Genomic DNA, 6,448 nt, shown 5'->3' with positions numbered 1-6,448 from the left:
TCCTGGCTTCTGATCAGCATAGTTCCGGCTGTAACAGCCATTTGGAGGGTGAACCAACGGAAGGATGACCTTTCTCTCTGTCTCTCCCTCTCACTGTCTAACTCTATCTGTCAAATAAATAAAAAACAATATTTTTGACATTTTAATAAGAACATAAATATGTTCTTGCATAATTTTCTGGTTTAAAGGCACATAAACCTTAACCCAAAAACGGTTACTGAGGGGAAACTAACTTATGATCAGCAATCATGCCTATGTTTTATATCCTCTATAGAATGCTGATTCTATAGACCTGAAGGCATCCCAGTTCAGTTGAAAAGCCTACAGGAAGCATTGCAGGCATGGAAAGCCAAGGAATTCTGGCAAAAATTTCCTACATAAAGGACCTCTGTGGGTGAGGCTCCAGTGGAAAGTAGTGGCCACCAAAGAAGGAAGTATTTTTCTCTGAAGGGAGGAAGGAACTTCCACTTTACTTACGGCCTTGTTGAGCTAGCAGATCCAAAAGGCTTTGATAGCCTAGGTAGCTCACATCAAGAACCTTGGGTGATCACTGATTATTGATTTTATTTATTTATGAATATTTTATTATTTATATTTAATTTATTATTTTATTGGACCCTATTAGGCTTGGGAGGTTGGTTACTGAACGCTTTGCTTATTTAACATCAATTCACATTAAACATAGATTTAGCTGATTTTTTTAGCATATATTCTTTTTGCACAAGGAAGATTTAACAAGGATGGCTAGAAAGTATATTTGGATAATTTTTGGACCTTTCTTACACTTGATAATAATTGAGAGAGATGACAGCGAGAGAGGATAATTGTCAGATTGGTTGGAGAATAGAGAAGCAATATCAAATTTCTTCTTTTCTAACTTAAATTCTTGGCAGATAATTTGATGTCAAAACTTTGCTATGTCACTAGCAGACAGAAAATAAATCTTTGAAATTGTATCATAAAAGTACTTTGATCATTCCAAGCCAGAATACAGTCTGATACTTTTTGTTGCTAACCCTAAATATCAAAACAAGTGTGATGGTTCCTGCCTAAGACAAATTTACCAGAAATAGGGCTCATAACTCATAAAATGGTTCTAAGAATTAATCCTCTGCTAAGTTTTTTTTTTTTTTTTTGACAGGCAGAGTTAGACAGTGAGAGAGAGAGAGACAGAGAGAGAGTTATAGACAGTGAGAGAGTGACAGAGAGAAAGGTCTTCCTTTTTCCCTTGGTTCACCACCCCCCAAATGGCCACTATGGCAGGTGCGTTGTGGCTGGTGCACTGCGCTGATCTGAAGCCAGGAGCCAGGTGTTTCTTCCTGGTCTCCCATGTGGGTGCAGGGCCCAAGCACCTGGCCCATCCTCCACTGCCTTCCCAGGCCACAGCAGAGAGCTGGACTGGAAGAGGGCAACCACAGGACGGAATCCGGTGCCCCAACTGGGGCTAGAACCCTGGGTGCTGGCACCGCAGGCAAAGGATTAGCCAAGTGAGCTGCAGCGCGGGCCCCTCTGCTAAGTTTGAAAGTTTTGGCAAATACTCAACAGTGGTGGCATTTGTGTGCATCATAATTTTTTATTTGTATTATGAAAAGGATTAGGTGGGATGCTACTAGTGTCATCATCATCATCATCATCATCATTGTCACCATCGATCTTCCTGGAACAAACCTCTTTTCATTGATAGTGGACATTGTTTTCACCAAAAACTCTAGGACTGCAGAGTTACCTCTGGCTATATGATAGGAGGTATATTGAAAAGTCTTCAAATCACTTTAAAAAAAGAAAATTTGTTCCTACTAATAAATTCTTTCTCATTTCAAAATATACTTTTCCTACTGGCAAAAGATAGGACTCTCCCCATTACAGCTTGCCCACAGCTGAAACATCCAGATTTCAACTGTCTTTATTCTGGACTATGTTTATTGCTGTTGGATACCTCTCATAGCAAATAGCTACTAGAGAAACAACCTATTTAACACTTGTCAGTCATCCCTGCTTTCTGGACTGGATTAAATCAATAAGCAAACACTTATATAAAGCTTACAGTGACATTGCTGTAAATATGCTGTAAATTATATGCAGGAGCACTGGAAGATGACATCTAAATTAATATAATTACCATGACAGGACAATTGAGACACAAATGGAATGCATGGAAAGGGTTTGTTTATTCTACTTGAAAATGAGAGAAAAGAAAAGAATATAATGTGAATAAAGTGAATATCTTGTATAATACTTAAACTGAAAGCAGAACATGGGAAAATGAGAATTGGAATATGCATAGCAGCAGAGTTTTTGGTAAGATGCTTGGAAAGATGCTAGTTATATCGTGTTGTTTCTTTCCTATGGTTAGACTGATTCCTCTCAAGGAAGGAAGCATATCTTATTTAGGCTGAAATCACTGTTACCTAGCAAGGAACTAACTCAAATATGTCCAGAACTGACTCTGACCTTCTCTTTTGGATTTTCCTTATCAAACACATGTCTTGTGGTTGAAAGTCCTCATTGTGAAAATAGTCCTCAAGCATCAGTTTAAAATTATTAAAATTATTTCTAACAACAGGAAAGTCTATTTCTGGGCTTATCTATCTATTTGGGCTTACTTTCTTCAATATCATTCCTTCTCAAAAATAAGTTTCATATATCAAGTGGACGAAATATTTCAAGGTACAACATATTATTTCTCTTGGTTGTATCAACTAGTTTTATCACATTTATAGAGGATCAAGTTTAGTTAATATTGAAGAAAATATTTTGTTGGAGGGAGCACAGGTTATAGAAGTGTCTACAAAAGAGGCAGCTCAAGATTCCCTACATCTTTGCTGCTGATAGGCAACATTAAGATCAGTTATATGAGTGTGTCTGCTTGTGTCCCTTTTATAAGATATTAGCTGGTAAGATGGCAGGGATCATGACTATTCTACATATCCCCACTACCTAGAATACATGGTGCCTCAGCACCATGGATTCCATCTCTGTCATTCCATAATTGCATTGGGACACCATCTCCTTCAGCTGTTTCCTCAATTCTATCGTATTGTGCAGTGGATACAAAGTACATATAGAAATACCCAATGCTGATGAGTACAGGAGATCTTTTCACATGCTCTCCACCATTTCTATCGCAGGGTGTCAGCATACAAACCACCTACTCATAGGCCCTTAGATCATTCACATCAACAAAAATCAATAAATACTCATCTACAGAGTCCCATATATAGCTATTCCAAGATGCCATTTTAGGCTCAGCTGTCATTCTACCACTAAAAATAGAAGGGATTAAATAGCTCAGAATAGAAATGCTAAAAAATAAACACTAAAATGTTCAATTGCACTGGTCCTCCTTCAGTATTTCTATTCATAGATAAAAAACAGATGAACATTTTTGCCTTGAACATGAGAATTACTAACTATATACTTTTGAATGAATCTTATGTATAATGACTCATAAACAATGATACATTTACAAAGTCACGTACTCACCTACTCTGAATTTTTTTGCATCTCTTTTAATATGATTTTGCAATCTGTGGCTGCTTTCAATATAAAGTAAAGTGCACTCAAACATAGCTTTTCACGATGTTCATAGATTTAGTGAATCTCATTTTTGGCCATGTACTCCAAGCTAAGATCTCTTAACTGAAGCTTTAAATTACTTGGATAAAATAGGTCTGGGGCACACACCTTAAATTCATGAGGGTCAGTTCTTTGCCCTTTCCAACATACTATTTTATTGCTTTTCTTTTGATAGATGAAAAGTGACTCAATAAAGAATTCTTAGAATGCCCTAATAACAAATAATCACTCCAGGCTATTCTGGTATAAAATAAATATTATCATTTTTATTGAAGGACTCAGGCTAATGTAGATGTCACACATCATTCTCCTTTAAGCAGTGTAATAACAAACAAATTATGATAATTCTTTGAATATCGGGCTCCTAAATAATTGTGTATATCACTATTTTGAGCACTTATAGAGGATCCTTTCTTTGACATTAGCAGAAGGTAGCAGGATAATTTTAAGAATTTTTGTAGGCTTTATTTGTTCAATTTTCAGCTTCACTTCATATCATATTAAACATTAAAAAATATACTCAAATTCTAGATGAATGGACTTTTAGCATATCTTTCGAAGTGCTGGTTTGTAATGTACATGTCTGGTAGATGTTTTTGGTAGATGTACAATTATGTTATTAAGTTTAATATTATATTTTCTCTATTAGGAGTCAACATTTTATCGCTTCTCGGCCTTTTGGCTAAGATCAAGTGTAGGAGTCAACATTTTTATTTCAGTATCAAAAATGTTTTCTGCATCTACAAAAAGCAATTAGGCATAGACTCATGCTCAAATGACTAATGAATTAAACAATCCTAACAAGAAGTGCATATTAACTTAAATACATGTCCAAAGACTATGCAGGATAGTCCGGGGAGAGACAGTTTAATAAAAGTGGAGATACTGCAGATTCAAGGAAGAGTAGGGGAGGAAACAGCAGAAGAAACTCTTCCAGAACGCGTGATTCACAGTGGACCTGCGTGGAGAGCGTGGGAGCCCACAGTTCGGGACACCAGCGGCAGACTCAACACACCAGCACTGGAACATGAGGTGAGCCAAACCTCAATAGCCCGAGACACTGGCAGGCAAGCGGAGAGAGGAGACTAGAGGGAACGACCCCCGGGGGGAAAAAGTTCACCAGGCTAACTGGAAGAGAGAGAGAGAGAGAGAGAGAAAAAAAAAAGGTGACTGGTACAGACACGCATTTCTCTCTCTCCGCTCACCTTTCAAGGGTGAGCAAGACAAAGAGCAGGTGCCATCTTGGACATACGTCATAAGCAGAGCGACCTCAGGTCTGCACTGGCCCTGAGCCTAGCAGAAAAACCTGACTCTGGGCGGGGCGAATTAACAGGAGATTAGGACCTAGTAAATTTGTGGTGCTACAGAACTGAGACTGTGAAAAAAGAGATGGTGGGGGATAGAACTCACAGAATTCATGTGAGTACTCTCCAGAGATGCTACAATTCCGTAACTTTGGCAACCCAGTGGGAGACTGAAGGAGAATCTGAGCCCATCCTGAGGGCAGAACAGATTCCCTGTGTGGTCCTTGGGAAAGAGCTTCCGATCTCTGGCTCCTGTGGGTATATCATTTGCCAGCTAACTACCTCCAACTTCATTTAGCTGTGCGGAATTACTTCCCTTTTGAATCAAAAAAAGAAAGAGAGAGAGAGAGAGATCTACCACGCCTAACCTGGGAGTGTCACCTTTGGCACACCAAACAGAGCTCTCAGGCCACACCCATCTCAAGCCTCTAAGGCTCCATCAAAAACAGACAGTCCACTTAATGTAGAGTCTTAGTATAACAAGAAAAAGCACCACAGTGAAGAAACCAAATATCTCCAATATGCCAAATAACAAACGCAAAAACCGAGGTAATAAAATAAGGAAGTCACCATGACGCCCCCAAATGAAAAAGACACCCAAATTCAAGATTAAGAAGATGATGAGTTAGAAGAAATGCAAGAAGCAGATCTCAAAAAATAATAAGAACATTAAGAAGTTCTCAAAAACAAATTCTTGAACTACAGAAATCCTTAATGGACAAGATAGAAAATCTCTCTCGTGAAAATGATATATTAAGGAGGAATCAAAATGAAACGAAACAACTAGTACAACAGGAAACTGTGATAGTGACGAGAAATCATAATGAAGTGAAGAATTCAATAGATCAAATGAAAAACACAATAGAGAGCCTTACGAACAGAATGGGTGAAGCAGAAGAGAGAATTTCGGACTTAGGAGACAGAGAACAGGAAAGGATACAGTCAGATCAAAGAAAAGAAGAGGAAATTAGAAATCTAAAACATATTGTCAGGAATCTGCAGGATACTATTAAAAAAACCAACATTCGGGTTCTAGGAGTTCCTGAAGGCATGGAGAGGGAGAAATGATTAGAAGGCCTTTTTAGTGAGATATTAGCAGAAAATTTCCCAAGTTTGGAGAAGGACAGAGAAATCCTAGTACAGGAAGCTCACAGAACCCCTAATAAACACCACCAAAAGAGATCCTCACCATGACACGTTGTAATTAAACTCTCCACAGTGAAACATAAAGAAAAGATTTTAAAATGTGCAAGAGAGAAACGTCAGATTACTCTCAGAGGATCTCCAATCAGACTCACAGCTGACTTCTCATCAGAAACCCTACAAGCTAGGAGGGAATGGCAAGATATAGACAAGGTACTAAGAGAGAAAAACTGCCAGCCCAGAATATTATATCCTGCAAAGCTATCATTTGTGAATGAAGGTGAAATAAAGACTTTTCATAGCAAACAGAAATTGAAAGAATTTGTCGCCACTCGTCCAGCCCTGCAAAAGATGCTTAAAGATGTGTTACACACAGAAACACAGAAACACAGTCATCAATATGAAAGAAGGTAAAGGAAGGAAAC

At 38.2% G+C, this 6,448-nt stretch overlaps 1 pseudogene; it reads left to right on the top strand.

The window, feature by feature from the left end:
• Positions 1 to 4,238: 4,238 nt before the first annotated feature.
• On the top strand, positions 4,239 to 4,373 carry LOC149128325 (U2 spliceosomal RNA; annotated as a pseudogene).
• The last annotated feature ends 2,075 nt before the right edge of the window (positions 4,374 to 6,448 follow it).

Source organism: Oryctolagus cuniculus, chromosome 1 (genome assembly GCF_051225735.1).
Source record: "Oryctolagus cuniculus isolate XC-2025 breed Fujian yellow rabbit chromosome 1, ASM5122573v1, whole genome shotgun sequence".
NCBI lineage: Eukaryota > Metazoa > Chordata > Mammalia > Lagomorpha > Leporidae > Oryctolagus > Oryctolagus cuniculus.
Note: the sequence above shows the minus strand (reverse complement) of the source record. Positions and strands in the feature narration are given on the sequence as shown.